We start from the raw sequence: 16,772 nt of genomic DNA on the forward strand, positions 1-16,772 counted from the left end.
CCACCACGGACAAGAAAACGAAAACAAAGAAAAGAGTGTTAGAAGAAGAAAAAATCAAGCTTTTTCATTTTCATTTTGTAATATGAGGAAGGGTTATATAAACCCCTTCCCAAAAATGTAGAAAAAGGAAGTTAAAAGAGAAGAATACAAACAAAACCATTTTTCAAGGTATTTCAAGCTTTGTTTTCTTATTTTGATGTGCTCAAAAATAGAGTTTCCAAAAAGAAAGTTAAAGGGCTCGTTTTTATTTGCCTTTTAGCTGTGTGAAACTCGTCGTCGGGGCCTCTACGACCCCTTCTTATGGTTGTTAGGGGGCTCATCACAAAGGAGAAGAGGGAGCCATTGTTGGATCATCGAAAATTAAGGAGCCTTTTTGTTTTGGAGTTCTAGTGAAGAGGGATCCTAGTTCTTATGTTTTTTTTGGGATAGAATAGTAAAGGAGGGGACTTTAGTTTGTTAAGTTTGTGTATCCCAACCGCCGCTGGTGGTGGACAGAGTGGAGAGTAGCCACCAAAGTACGGTGGTCGATGACTTTGGTTTGGAGTTTCAGGAGGGTCCGCCGAGAGAAAAAAAAGAGTTGAGAGGATTTTGGGGAAAAGGAAAAAAGGTTTTTTTGGCGATTTTCTTGAAAAATCACCTTTTGATTAAATATTTACGTGTCAGGCATCGTTAGAGAAAATATTACGGATCTAACACCCTTTGCAGAAAAGCGCAGTCCATGCACCACGTTTTACGCTTATGTGTCTCCACGTGGGCTAAGGTGCGACCCATGCACCGCGCCTTACGCTGATGTGGTGCCACATAGGGTAAGGTGCAGTGCATGGGTCGTGCCTTATGCTAGCTAGAGCCACGTGGAGTAAGGCGCAGTGCATGGGTCGCGCCTTTGGTATTTAATCGGCCCCATTCGCCTGTTCACACTCTCCATCTCATCCTATAAATACCCCCTCTCAACTATTTTCACCACACCAAATACTCTCAAATCCTCTCAAATTCTCTCAAGTCCTCTCAAAAACCAAACCCCATCAAGTTTCATTTATAAGGTATTATATTATATTATATTATATTATATTTAATTTTTTTAGTATTTTATTTAATTATTGTAATATTTAATTTTTTAGTACTTTATTTAATTATTTTTTCAGTTATAAAATGGAAGGTGATCTGCTTCGTTTGGATGGAAATCATATACCGAGACATTTTGCTGATATGGTAACATTTTTAAATTTTAATTTAATTTAAATTATTAGTAAGAATTTATTTTTTTATTTTTTTATTATTAGTTTATAAATTAATTTTTGTAATTATTAATATTTTTACAAAAATGAATGTATATTAGATCCTTTTATCCAAAACCTTAAGTTAGCAATACCAACATGTGTCTACTTGTATTTAGTCGAGGCTGGATTCGGCTACATAGCTAGATATGAAGGCCACTGTAGGATAAAACCAAACCTGATTTCTGCATTAGTCGAGAGGTGGAGACCGAAGACATACACATTCCATCTTCCGTGTGGAGAGTGCATGATTACGCTGGAGGATGTTTCCATGCACTTGGGGCTTCTGGTGGATAGAGATGTGCTTTCAGGGGTGGCGCACGGTAACTGGAATTCTTTGTGCCAAGAAAATCAAGGAGGTGTCCTGCCAAATTTTAAAGGTGGTCGGATTCTGTTAAATTGGTTGGACGCAGATTTCCATAATTTAAGTGAGGATGCCTCAGAGGATCAAGTTAAAAAGTATGCACGGGCATGCATACTACAGTTGATAGGAGGGTTTATGATGTCGGACAAATCGCGCAACCAAGTTCACTGTATGTGGTTGTGGCATATTGGTGATTTTCATCTAGTTAGATCACTGAGTTAGGGCGCGGTAGTTTTGGCATTCTTGTATAGGGAGATGTGTCGAGCAACTGACTACAGGAAAAATGTTATCGGCGAATGTCTCCTTCTGTTGCAGTCTTGGGCATGGTATCGCATGCCCTTTTTATGTCCTGTTGTGAAGAACCCGTTCATATTCCTGCTACTATTGAGGTAATTACAAAACTCATTATGTATATTAATCATTTTATCTAGTATATAATAAAATGTATTTCCTTGAATAGGTCATGTATTGATAGGAAAAATCATTGGGATCTACCTGATGAATTAGAATTAATCAGGCTACTAATTGATCAGAAGGCTGGTACAGAGGTATGTATTTAAATGTTTTAAAATCTATTTTGTATTATAGTTATATAATTAGATTATTATTTTGATAAGAATTATATATATTTGTTTTAGTTTGAATGGGCTCCTTATTGTAATGATGATATGAGGATCTGTATCCCACATGAGTTAAAGGGCCCATTAGATGTTTGGATGGCGGTGGTCCCTCTGATCTGTTATATGATTGTCGAGTGGCACCCCACTGATCGCGTGCTCTGGCAATTTGGTTTTGTACAACCAATTTCGGAAGCATCTCAAAATCTCGACCAGTTGTATAACACCGATCGACGCGGTAAGAAAGATATAGATTGGCTGCTGAAGCATTATGAGTGGGTCATGATATGGGAGGATCGATGTCGGTGCATTCCCCATAGAGAACCAATTTATGTGGACTATTTGACGGTTGTAAATGGTTATTACGAGTGGTTCAACAATAACGGGAAATCGTTCCTACTTTCTGAGGATCCACGAGGACGGAGCATTCATCGACGTCGACAGAGACGTGCACCATCACAACTCCATCGTCCTCCGACTCATAGACAGAGAGTAGGTGCTTCCAGTTCGTTGTTTGTTGCAGCATCGGAACCTTTACAACAACCATCATCTACAACGATGTACACCCATAGCCATATCAGATGCCGCCCTGCTATTACCATACCAGATGCCACCACTGCCACAGAGTTATATGTCCCCTCCTAAAGGATATTATGGTTATATGTTTTTAGATCCAACTTGAGGTTCATATGTTGGTTATTTGGCAGGTTCAGCCTCACCACCGATGGTCGCTGCACAGACACCTCTTGTACAGTTTTCTCACTCATCGATGTCTATGTTTTCTCAGTTTTCCCAGTTTTCTATGAGCAGTGGGATAGTCAGTCATACACCTCCAGGGTCCTTATTTTATGGAGGTGCTACATTGTCATCAGTTCCTCATCAACAAAATGTATCTGCTCCTGGTGACGACGACGACGACGACGATGATGATGATGATTATGGCAGTGAGGAGTCTGAACCAGTTATACGAAGAAATCCTCCTCGTGACAGAAAGTCATCGCCATGCGGAACACATTTGCACTGCAGACATCGATAGTTTTTTATATTTTATTATATTTATATTTACTTATTTGTTGGACTTTCTTTATTTTAATTTTTATTATTATTTACTATTTAACACTTAATTTATTTTGTTAATTTTTTTATTACTTAATTCAAGCGAATGATGATGATCATTTAGTGCTTTTTAATTATTTTTATAATAACAATAGTAAATATATGTATCAAAAATATTTGTCTTTTAAAAGTTTTTTTTATTTAAAATTATATTCAAATACCGAATTGATATTAGTTTGATAAAATTTAATAATTGTGTTTGATAACTTTTTTAAGTTTGTCACTTATTATCTCTTTTATATCACATATAACGCCAACGTCGAATCCCGTTGTACCAATAAAAATGTGTCATGACTTTGAATGGTTCTTCTTTATCAATGTTGATGGATAATTTGCGCTTTGAATGGTTCTTCTTTATCTTTTTCTTGTATTGTTTTTTTAATTAATCAGTGGTTATCAAATGACATTAACTTTAAGTAAATGTGAATTAAATTACAATAACTATTCTTTGGTAAACAACAACTACATCAGTTCCTCATCAATGGTTACTTGATGACAAAAGAAGTGGACATGTTTTTCTACTGTGTCATGGGTTTCTACAATGCCCACATCTTCTATTTTTTTCTAGATGTTTCTCGAATATCCATATCATAATGAATTCGAGTGGATTTTGGACGACTACGGTCCCTCAATAAAGTCAGATCTGGTACAATTGAAACCTAATTCTGAACCTCATTAGGGTCTTTTTCATTAACTATGGGGGGAACTCAAATTTGTATACCTTAAACACTTCTGAAAATAGGTATACAGGATCCACAAAAATGTTATAGTCTTAACGGGTATGCGAGTAAACTGCTATCACATGAGAGCATGCATACTTCAGAGCTTGAAAAACCCCTCAGTCGCACCATCTGTCCCGTAGATTTACTTTGTACGAGTTATCTTCAATCCCTTGAAGAGGTCGTGACATCTCTGTGAAACAAAACAATTCATACGTTCTAGAGAAGCTTGTTACATACATTCTATTTGATGCAACAATTTTTTTTTGTATAATTGTAACTAATCTAGGGTGATAGACATGACCGTTTTGCATCCATGTTTGAGCTTGTCCCTTGAGCTTCGCAAAAAGCTCTCCCAAATAAAAATATGTCATTTTTACCAAAGCCATTACAGGTAAGTGATGTACCCCCTTTAAGGTTGAATTGATTGCCTCAGACAAGTTGGTCGTCATGTGTCAATATCGATATCCACCATCATATGCATTTGTCCACATTTCTTTATTGATAAAGCTGATGTAATCGTATCCTTCCTCATTCTTCGCCCGTAAATCTTGAAGCATGGATTCTAATAATTGAGGTAGTAGTTCATAACTTGAGCATAAAATGTAGAACATACTAACTTTGTTTCTAAAAAAATGATTGAAAGAAAAAACTATAGTAGTTTCACTTACCCAAACAAGTAATTGGCGCTCATCATTCTTCTTGAACCTTCCATGGTAGTTAGCAACAATGTGTCAGATACAGTACCTACGTTGGACAAAGGGTGGTTGCCACATTGGACCCAAAGTCTCCATTGCTGCTTTGATCCCAGCTCAACGATCTGAAATGACACATATTTTTTCCCTCGTGATAACATGTGAGCGTATGCTTCGGAGGAAAAAAGCTAAAGAATATGTATCTTCTCCATCAACAAGGGCACAAGCAACTGAAAGAATGTTGCGATTACCATCTTGGATAACTGTCAATAGTAAAAATTGCTTGTATTTTCCATACAAGAAAGTTCTGTCGATCTGGACCACAGGCTTGCAATATTTCACAGCATTAAAGCACTGTCGGTAAGTCCAAAAAACCGAGTAAAATTGGCATCAATCGCAAAGAAATCTGTAACATCCTCAATATCAGGTTAGTGATTAAATTGTAAAGTTTCGGAATTTGGTGATTAAAGTAGAAAAATTGAATAGTTTAATGAGTTATATGGGAAATGTTGTGTATGATTGAAGTGTAAATTAGAAGAAAGTGAAGGACAACATGGTCATTGGCAAAGGGAAATAATTTAATTGTTATGGTTATATATGTTTCCACGTGGAATGGGGTGAAGAAGGAAATAAGCTTCCAGAGTTCTCTTATTCTCTTCTTTTCTCCATACGTGAAGGCTCAAAGCAAATGTGAGTTTTCTTATGAGCTGATTATTAGCTGAAATATAAGTTTGGTTTTGATCATTAGATGCTAATTAAGCTTAAGGAAAGTTTAATTTGTTCTAAAACAACAAGATTATGGAGTTAGAAAGGATTAAAGTAATGAGGTGAATAAGTGAAATCTTGATAGAAAGGTATTAACTAGATTTCAAGAATAAATTTGTCTTGTCATTATGGAATTAAGGAATAGGAAGTGTTAGAATGGGAATTGGAACATGTTGGAAATTGAATGTGATTCTTGAATGTCATATAAAGGATAGGATTTTGAGTTTAAGGAAGTGATTATTGAGTAGGAATGAGTGTAAGTATATGTATGCAAGTTAGGGATATTAAAGGAGGTGAAATATGAAGAGTTGAGCTGAAAAGAGAGTGATTTTCGTACTCAAAATAACATTTATGGGCTAGGGGTATCAGTACCCATTCAACAGGTATCGATACCTTCTCAAACGAAAAGAATCACAGAATGTAATGAGGGTATCAATACCCCCCAGTTAGGTACCGATACCTTCCTGATTGAAAAACTAACAGAATGCAATTAGGGTATCGATACCTAGTAGAGGGTACCGATACCTGCCTTAATTAAAAGATGGAAGTAGTCTTTCTTTTGGTCTAAGAAGTGATAGATTAGAGGATATCAATTAGAATTTTGATATGGATCCATGTATGATTATGTAGATACTAAACGTAATCTCGTTCCAGAACAATCAAAGGATTGGGATCAATTCAAAGCAACAAGGCTAAGGTGATTGCATACTATAGATGTAGTTCAAAGGAATTGAGACTTGTGATAAGTCTATTTCCTAGATTAATTTCATAGTATGATAGTTATGAACATGAATACATTATAGTATTTATTAAACATGCATAAGTCATATATGTTGACATATGATTCGATACATGATTCATGTGAATGTGCTCAAGTACTTATGTTACATGATATGAGATTAATGGTTATATGCACATGGGAAATGCGATAGAAGAAATGATATATGTGATTACAAGGGAAATGATACAAGTATATAGTTATATGAAACATAATATTAATGCCCATGTTATGTAATGTGAGAGCTATAGGTATTGTTGGCATGCTAAGAGTCGAGGGTTTCATAGGTCCTTCGGGACAACTCATAGGTCCTTCGGGACATACTCACAGGTCTTTCGGGACAAATTTCATATGTCACTCAATGGGAATTATACGAGCTATGGTGACAACAAATGTGCATAACCTCTATATAATCGAATACCTTAAGTTCTCAGTATATACATAGGCCTATAAATAATATGGAAAATATGTGTATTGCATTATAGGTTATCATATTAATATTGTTCATAGTGAATCATATGAATGAAATGGAATTGTGAATGATAGTGATGATTTTATATGAATAACATGTCACATATTCATATACATAGGAAATGTATTATTATAGATTTGTGCTTCACTAAGTGTATGACTTAGCATGTAAGTGATTTACAAGTAGGTACAGAAAAGTAAGAAGACCAATCTTAGGAGCAGCAGAGCAACATATCCTCATTTGAAGATCAAATTAGAAGCACCTTACATAGTATGTTGGTTTATATCTAATATGTGTTGGCATGTAAGTAAAGTTATATAGTATGTATCCTCTGATCGAGATGTAATGTTTTAAACTTGGTAATGTAAATATAGTTTGTGTTAATGAAAGTTTTAAATTTACTATGGTTTTTTATAAATGCACAAGTTTTGAAAAGTCAATATGATACCTCGAATTCGTATTCGGGTCAGATACAGGTTGGGGGTGTTACATTTAATGGTATATGAGCTACAGTTTAGTCGATTATCTGCATAAATCGATGTCCAAAGTGTCTTAAAAAGTGTATATGCCAATATAGTAGTAAGAACTTCTGATATGACAAGAGTAATGAGTATGTTGTTTAGCTAATATAGATATTTGATTATGTTTTATTAGATGTTTGGACAAGATAACTCCCGAAGTGAAGCGGGAGATGAGAGATTAGCTGAGAGTAGTAATTCACCTGCCCTGGCCAGGAAAGGTGAAGAGCAAGCATTTTCTGGAATGCCTGTAGCTGATCAAGATACGTTTTTTAGGACGTTGGACACGGTATTGGCACGTTTCCAACCTCCTATTACTTTAACTCTAAGAATGAATGTTGCAAAGGAGTTGAAGGGTCTATGAGCTCTAGAGTTTTGAGGTTAAGCCAAAGAAGGTCCTGTTGCTGCGGACCTTTGGCTTAATGACGTGAAGATTATGCTAGAAGCACTCCATTGTTCTGATGTGGAGAAGCTAGATGGAGTAGTTTCCTTGCTTCGTGGGCAAGCAAGAATATGGTGGACAAATGTCACATTGAGGATGGCAAGTGATCGTGTGACATGGTCTCTATTTCTAGAAGAATTTCGGTACAAGTATATAGGGGATCAGTTCATCAAACAAATGAAACAATAATTTCTGAATTTAAAGCAAATGAAACACACGGTGTATGAATATGAGTGTGAGTTCAACAAACTAAGTCGCTTTGCAGCGAAACAAGTGCCTACAGAGAAGGATGTCTGCGAATAGTTTATGGAAGGCTTGCACCCGAGATTAAAATAGATATTGATCGTGCTGAATTTGTCTTCATTCCAAGAAGTAGTGAACCGTGCTAAAGTACTAAAGAGAACTCAAAATGAGCAGTTTGGGGAGAAAAGATCCCAACCATCCAAAAGAACTAGAGCTTCATCGAGTTCTGCACCGCCCAAGAGAGGTAGAGATTTAGGTTTTCGATCTCAAGCAAGGTTGAAATTGGTGGCATCCTCTGCTAGAGGATTAAATCATATGAGAGTCAGAAAGACTCAATCTATAGGGTCTGGTGAAGGGCGAGCACAGCAGAGTCAAGTTAGACAGTGTCAGCTTTGTGGGAGAAATCATAGTGGTATATGCAGAGTTAAAACATGAGCTTGTTTCTGATGTGGGGAAATAGGGCATTTTATGAGAGATTGTCCTTTGAGGACCGAAGGGCCAACCCAACCAGAAAGATCTGCTACAATGTCTCAGAGGGGACGAGGTAGAGGTAGAGGAAGAAATCCAACAGAATATGCTACTCAACAGAAGGTTCAATCCACTGCTCGGGTGAATAACCTCAAACCTAATGAAGACTGGGATGATCCATAAATTATAACAGGTACCTTTTTATCGTGAAATAGATGTGTTATGGTATTGATTGATCCGGGGTCCACATATTCATACATTAATAATAAGATAGTGAAAGAATTGAATATGCCATTAGAAGACACCAGTAATGAAGTTATAGTTATGAATCCGTTAGGGAACAGTGCTCGAGTTAATAGAGAGGTGGAATTCCAAATTGAAATAATGCCGAGAACTTTACCTATTGCCATGGCACCATACAGAATGACTCCAAAAGAGTTGCAAGAATTAAAGATTCAGTTACAGGAATTATTAGACAAGGGATTTATAAGACCGAGTGTTTCGCCATAAGGAGCTCTAGTAGTGTTCGTCAAAAAGAAGAATGGATCAATGCGTCTCTGTATCGACAATAGAAAACTCAATAAAGTAACCATAAAGAATAAATATCCTCTCCCTAGAATTGATGAATTATTTGATCAGTTGAAGGGAGCTTCGGTTTTCTCTAAGATTGACTTACAATCGAGATATCATCAATTGATAGTTCAAGAGAAAGATATTCTAAAAACCATATTTAGAATGAGGTATGGCCACTATGAATTCATTGTGATGCCCTTCAGAGTTAGAAATGCACCAACTGCTTTCACAGACTTGATGAATCGAATTTTTCAACCTTATTTGGACCAATTTGTAGTGGTGTTTATCGATGACATATTGGTGTATTCAAAGACAAACAAAGAGCATAGTGCACATTTGAAAATAGTCTTGCAAACTCTTCGAGACAAGAAGTTATATGCCAAGCTATCCAAATGTGAGATCTGGTTGAATGAAGTTATATTTCTCGGATATGTGATTTATGCGAAAGGAATTCGAGTGGATCCTCATAAAGTAAAAGCTATTCTTGAGTGGGAGGTTCCCAAGAATGTATCTGAAGTTTGAACTTTTCTAGGAATTGTAGATTATTATCAAAGGTTCGTTAAGAAATTTTCGATGATCGCTTTACCATTGACCAAATTGATGAGAAAAGGTGTGACGTTTCTGTGGACCCTTGAATGTCAAGAAAGTTTTGATATGCTGAAAAAGATTTTGACAGAAGCTCCAATATTAGTTCAACCAGAGTCTGGTAAAAACTACGTGGTATATAGTGACGTGTCCCATAATAGCTTGGGATGTGTGCTAATGTAAGAGGGTAAAGTGGTAGCATATGCGTCGAGGCAATTAAAATCGCACGAGAAGAATTATCCAACGCATGATCTAGAGATGGTTGCAGTGGTATTCGCCTTGAAGATATGGTGCCACTACTTGAATGGTGAAAGATGTTATTTATATACAGATCATAAGAGTTAAAGTACCTGATGACCCAGACGGAGTTGAATTTAAGGCAAAGGAGGTGGATAGAATTTCTGAAAGATTATGATGTTGTAATAGATTTTCATTCTGGAAAAGCAAATGTGGTAGCGAATGCTTTAAGCTGAAAGATGTTTGTAGCCTTTCGAGCCTTGGTTGCTATGTTGTCATTGAATAATGATGGTGCTTTATGTGCAAAATTAACCCTTCGGCCATCATGGATAGATAGAATCAAAGAATTGCAAGATAGAGATGAAGAGTGTTCAAAGAGGTTACAGCAAGTAAAGAATGGAGAGCTTACTGATTGTGAGATCAAAACTGATGGGAATTTATACTTCGAGGGAGACTAGTAATTTCAGATGATAAGGAGCTAAAAAATGAGTTGTTAACAGAAGCTCATTATAGTCCATTGACTATGCATCCAGGAGGAAATAAAATGTATATGGATCTCAAGAGTCGGTATTGGTGGCTTGAAATGAAGAGAGACATTACGGAATTCGTATCCAAGTGTTTTACTTGACAACAAGTCAAAGCTGAACATCAAGTTATGTCCGGATTATTGCAACCCATGTCAATTCCTCAGGGGAAATGGGAGAATGTAATAATGTACTTTGTGATGGGGTTACCTTTGACTCCGAACAAAATAGATTTAATCTGGATGATTGTAGATATATTGACTAAATCAATCCATTTCATTCCAATGCGAGCAGATTTCCCCATGGATAAGTATGCGTAGTTATATATCAGAGAGATTATACAGTTGCATGGTATACATGATTCCATAGTTTCTAATCGAGATCCTCGATTTACTTTGAGATTTTGGAAGCCATTACTTGGAGCATTGGGAACTCGATTGAATTTTAGCACAACGTTTCATCCTCAGACTGATGGACAATCTGAACGAACTATTCAAATCCTAGAGGACATGTTGAGAGCTTGTGTGATTGAATTTAAAGGATCTTGGGAAAAATATTTGCCACTTGCTGAATTTGCTTACAGCAATAGCTATCACTCGAGTATCAAAATGGCTCCATATGAAGCTCTATACGGGAGGAAATGTCGTATGCCTTTGAACTGGTATGAGCTTAAGGATCGAGAAGTTCTTGGTCCTAAATTAATTCAGGAGGTAGAAGAAAAATTTCTTGTAATCCAGAATAATCTCAAAGCTGTCGCAGATAGGCATAAATCATATGCATATCTAAAAAGGAAAGAAATTGAATTTCAAGTTGGTGATAAAGTGTTTTTAAGAGTATCTCCATGGAAGAAGGTGCTAAGGTTTGGTCGAAAAGGAAAGTTGAGTCCTCGATTTATTAGACCATATGAAATTATAAAAAAATGGGACAGTGGCATATCAATTGGCCTTGCCACCGAAAATGGAAAAGATTCAGAATGTTTTCCATGTCTCAATGCTTCGGAAGTATAGATCGGATCCCTCCCATATAGTAACACCAGAAGAGATCGAGGTGCAACCGGATTTGACTTATGAGGAAGAATCGGTTCAAATTTTAGCTCTTGAGGTTAGGAAATTGAGGAATAAGACTATTCCCTTGGTTAAAGACTTGTGAGGAATCACAAGGTTGAGGAAGCAACATGGGAACGTAAAGAGGATATCAGAAATCAGTACCCACGTCTCTTTTCCATTTGAAAATTCGAGGATGAATTTTATTAAGGGGAGATCTGTAACATCCTCAATATCGGGTTAGTGATTAAATTGTAAAGTTTCAAAATTTGGTGATTAAAGAAGAACAATTGAATAGCTTAATTAGTTATATGGGAAATGTTGTGTAGGATTGAAGTGTAAAGAAGAAGAAAGTGAAGGACAAAATGGTCTTTGGCAAAGGGAAATAATTTAATTGTTATGGTTATATATGTTTCAACGTAGAACGGGGTGAAGAAGGAAATAAGCTTCCAGAGTTCTCTTCTTCTCTTGTTTTCTCCATACGTGAAGGCTCAAAGCAAAGGTGAGTTTTCTTATGAGCTGATTATTAGCTGAAATTTAAGTTTGGTTTTGATCATTAAATGCTAATTAAGCTTAAGCAAAGTTTAATTTTTTCTAAAACAACAAGATGATGGTGTTAGAAAGGATTAAAGTAAGGAGGTGAATAAGTGAAATCTTGATAAAAAGGTATTAATTTGATTTCAAGAATAAATTTGACTTGTCATTAGTGGAATTAAGGAATATGAAGTGTTAGAATGGAAATTAGAACATGTTAGAAATTGAGTGTGATTCTTAAATCTCATATATAGGATAGGATTTTGAGTTTAAGGAAGTGATTATTGAGTAGGAATGAGTGTAAGTATATGTATGCAAGTTAGGGATATTAAAGGAGGTGAAATATGAAGAGTTGATTTAAAGAGAGAGTGATTTTCGTGCTCAAAATGGCATTTCTGGCCTAGTGGTATCATCACCCATTCAACAAGTATCGATACCCTCTCAAACAAAAAGAATCACAGAATGTAATGAGGGTACCGATACCCCCCAGTTAGGTATCGATACCCTACTGAATGAAAAACTAACAGAATACAATTAGGGTATCGATACCCAGTAGAGGGTACCAATACCTACCTTAATTAAAAGATGGAAGTAGTCTTTCTTTTGGTCTAAAAAGTTATAGATTAGAGGATATCAATTAGAATTCTGATATGGATCCATGTATGATTATGTAGATACTAAAAGTAATCTTTTTCCGGAACAATCGAAGGATTGGGATCAATTCAAAGCAACAAGGCTAAGGTGATTGCATACTAAAGATGTAGTTCAAAGGAATTAAGACTTGTGATAAGTCTATTTCCTAGATTAATTTTATAGTATGATAGTTATGAACATGCAAATTATTAAACATGCATAAGTCATATATATTGACATATGATTCGATACATGATTCATGTGAATGTACTCAAGTACTTATGTTACATGATATGAGATTAATGGTTATATGCACATGGGAAATGCGATAGAAGAAATGATATAAGTGATTAAAAGGGAAATGATACAAGTATATGGTTATATGAAACATAATATTAATGCCCATGTTATGTAATGTGAGAGCTATAGGTATAGTTGGCATGCCAAGAGTCGAGGGTTTCATAAGTCTTTCGGGACAACTCATAGGTCCTTCGGGATATACTCGCAAGTCTTTCGGGACAAATTTCATATGAAACTCAGTGGGAATTATACGAGTTGTGGTGACAGCAGATGTGTACAACCTCTATGTACTCGAATAAATTAAGTTCTCAGTATATACATGGGTCTATAAATAATATGGAAAATTTGTGTATTGCATTATAGGTTATCATATTAATTTTGTTCGTAGCAAATCATGTGAATGAAATGGAATTGTGAATAATAGTGATGATTTTATATGAATAACATGTCACATATTCATATACATAGGAAATGTATTATTATAGATTTATGCATCACTAAGTCTATTACTTAGCGTGTAAGTGATTTATACGTAGGTACAGAAAAAGCAAGAAGATCGGTCTTAGGAGCAACAAAGCAGCATATCCTCATTTGAAGATAAGATCAGAAGTACCTTACATGGTATGTTGGTTTATATCTTATATGTGTTGTCATGTAAGTAGAGTCATATAGTTTGTACCCTCTAATCGAGGTGTAATGTTTTAAACTTGGTAATGTAAATATAGTTTGTGTTAATGAAAGTTTTAAATTTACTATGGTTTTTTTATAAATGCACAAGTTTTGAGAAGTCAATGTGACACCTCGAATTCATATTCGGGTCAGATACGGGTTGGGGTGTTACATTTAATGGTATCAGAGCTATGATTTAGTCGATTCTTGGAATAAACCGAAGTCCAAAGTGTCTTAAAAAGTGTATATACCAACATAGTAGTAAGAACTTCTGATCTGATAAGAGTAATGAGTATGTTGTTTAGCTAATATAGATATTTGATTATGTTTTATTAGATGTCCGGACATGATAGCTCTCGAAGTGAAGCGGGATATGAGAGATTAGCTGAGATCAGTAATTCACCTGCCCTGGCAAGGCAAGGTGAAGAATAGGCACCTTGTGGAATGCCTGTAGCTGATCAAGATACGTTTTTCAGGACGTTGGACGCTGTATTGGTGCATTTCCAACCTCCTGTACTTCAACTCCGAGAATGAATATTACAAAGGAGTTGAAGGGTTTATGAGCTCCAGAGTTTCGAGGTGATGCCAAAGAAGGTCTCGTTGCTGCGGACCTTTGGCTTAATGACGTGAAGATTATGCTAGAAGGACTCCACTGTTTTGATGTAGAGAAGCTTGACGGAGTAGTCTCCTTGCTTTATGGGCAAGCGAGAATATGATGGACAAATTTCACATTGAGGATAACAAGTGATCGTGTGACATGGTCTCTATTTCTAGAAGAATTTCGGCTCAAGTATATAGGGGACCAGTTCATCAAACAAATGAAACAAAAATTTATGAATTTAAAGTAAATAAATCGCACGGTGTATGAATATGAGTGTGAGTTCAATAAACTAAGTTGCTTTGCAGCGAAACTAGTGCCTACAGAGAAGGATGCCTACGAATGGTTTGTGAAATGCTTGCGCCCGAGGTTGAAAGAGATGTTGATTGTTCTGAATTTGTCTTCTTTCCAAGAAGTAGTGAACCGTGCTAAAGCTCTAGAGAGAGCTCAGAATGAGCGGTTTGGGGAGAAAAGATCCCAACCATCCAAAAGAACTAGAGTTTCATCAAGTTCTGCACCGCCCAAGAGAGGTAGAGATTCAGGATTTCGATCTCAAGCAAGGTCGGAATCGGTTTCATTCACTGCTAGAGGATCAAATTAGATGAGAGTCAGACATACTCAATTTATAAAATTTGGTGAAGGGCGAGCACAGCAGAGTCAAGTTAGACAGTGTCAGCTTTGTGGGAGAAATCATAGTGGCATATGCAGAGTTAAAACATGAGCTTGTTTCCGATGTGGGGAAATAGGGCATTTTATGAGAGATTGTCCTTTGAGGGCCGAAGAGCCAACCCAACCGGAAACATCTGCTATAATGTCTCAGAGGGGATGAGGTAGAGGGTGAAATCTAACAGAATCTGCTATTCAACAGGAGGTTCAATCCACTGCTCGGGTGTATAACCTCAAAACTAATAAAGATTTGGATTATCCAGAAATTATAACAGGTACCTTTTTACTTTGGAATATGTGTTATGGTAATGATTGATCCGGGGTCCACATATTCATACATTAATAATAAGATAGTGAAAGAATTGAACATTCTATTAGAAGATACCAGTAACGAAATTATAGTTACGAATCTGTTAGGGCAAAATGTTCGAGTTAATAAAGATGTGGAATTCCAAATCTAAATAATGTTGGGAACTACACCTATTGCCATTGCACCACAAAGAATGGCTCCAAAAGAGTTGCAAGAATTAAAGATTCAGTTGTAGGAGTTATTAGACAAGGGATTTATAAGACCGAGTGTTTCGCCATGGGGAGCTCTAGTATTGTTCGTCAAAAAGAAGGATATCAATGCATCTCTGTATCGACAACAGACAACTCAATAAAGTAACCATTAAGAATAGGTATCCTCTCCCTAGAATTGACGATTTATTTGATCAATTGAAGGGAGCTTCATTTTCTCTAATATTCACTTGCGATCGAGATATCATCAATTGAAAGTTCAAGAGAAAGATATTCTAAAAACCGCATTTAGAACGAGGTATGGCACTATGAATTCATTGTGATGCCCTTCGGAGTTACAAATGCACCAGCTGCTTTCATGGACTTGATGAATCAAATTTTTCAACCTTATTTGGACCAATTGGTAGTGGTGTTTATCGATGACATATTGGTGTATTCAAAGACAAATGAAGAGCATAGTGCACATTTGAAAATAGTCTTGTAAACTCTTCGAGACAAGAAGTTATATGCCAAGCTATACAAATGTGAGTTTTGGTTGAATAAAGTTATATTTCTCGGACATGTGATTTATGCGGAATGAATTCGAGTGGATCCTCAGAAAGTAAAAGCTATTCTTGAGTTGGAGGTTCCCAAGAATGTATCTGAAGTTCGATGCTTTCTAGGACTTGCTGGTTATTATCGAAGGTTCGTTAAGAACTTTTCGATGATCACTTTACCATTGACCAAGTTGATGAGAAAAGGTGTGACGTTTCTGTGGACCCCCGAATGTTAAGAATGTTTTGATATGCTGAAAAAGATTTTGACAGAAGCTCCAATAGTAGTTCAACTGGAGTCTGGTAAAAACTACGTGGTCTATAATGATGCGTCCCATAATAGCTTGGGATGTGTACTAATGCCAGAGGGTAAAGTGGTAGTGTATGCGTCGAGGAAATTAAAACCGCACGAGAAGAATTATCCAACGCATGATCTAGATATGGCTACAGTACTATTCACCATGAAGATCTGGTGCCATTACTTGTATGGTGAACGATGTAATTTATATACAGATCACAAGAGTTTGAAGTACCTGATGACCCAGAAGGAGTTGAATTTAAGGCAAATGAGGTGGATAGAATTTCTGAAAGATTATGATGCTGTGATAGATTTCCATTTTGGAAAAGCAAATATGGTAGCGGATGGTTTAAGCCGAAAGACGTTTGCAGCTTTACGAGCCTTGGATGCTAGGTTGTCATTGAATGATGATGGTGCTTTATGTGCAAAATTAACCCTTCGGAAATCATGGATAGATAGAATGAAAGAATTGTAAGCTAGATATGAAGAGTGTTCAAAGAGGTTGCAACAAGTAAAGAATGGAGAGCTTACTGATTATGAGATCAAAACTGATGGGAATTCGTACTATCGAGGGAGACTAGTAATTTCA

Source organism: Hibiscus syriacus, unplaced genomic scaffold, assembly GCF_006381635.1.
Source record: "Hibiscus syriacus cultivar Baekdansim isolate YM2019G1 unplaced genomic scaffold, ASM638163v2 tig00111721_pilon, whole genome shotgun sequence".
NCBI lineage: Eukaryota > Viridiplantae > Streptophyta > Magnoliopsida > Malvales > Malvaceae > Hibiscus > Hibiscus syriacus.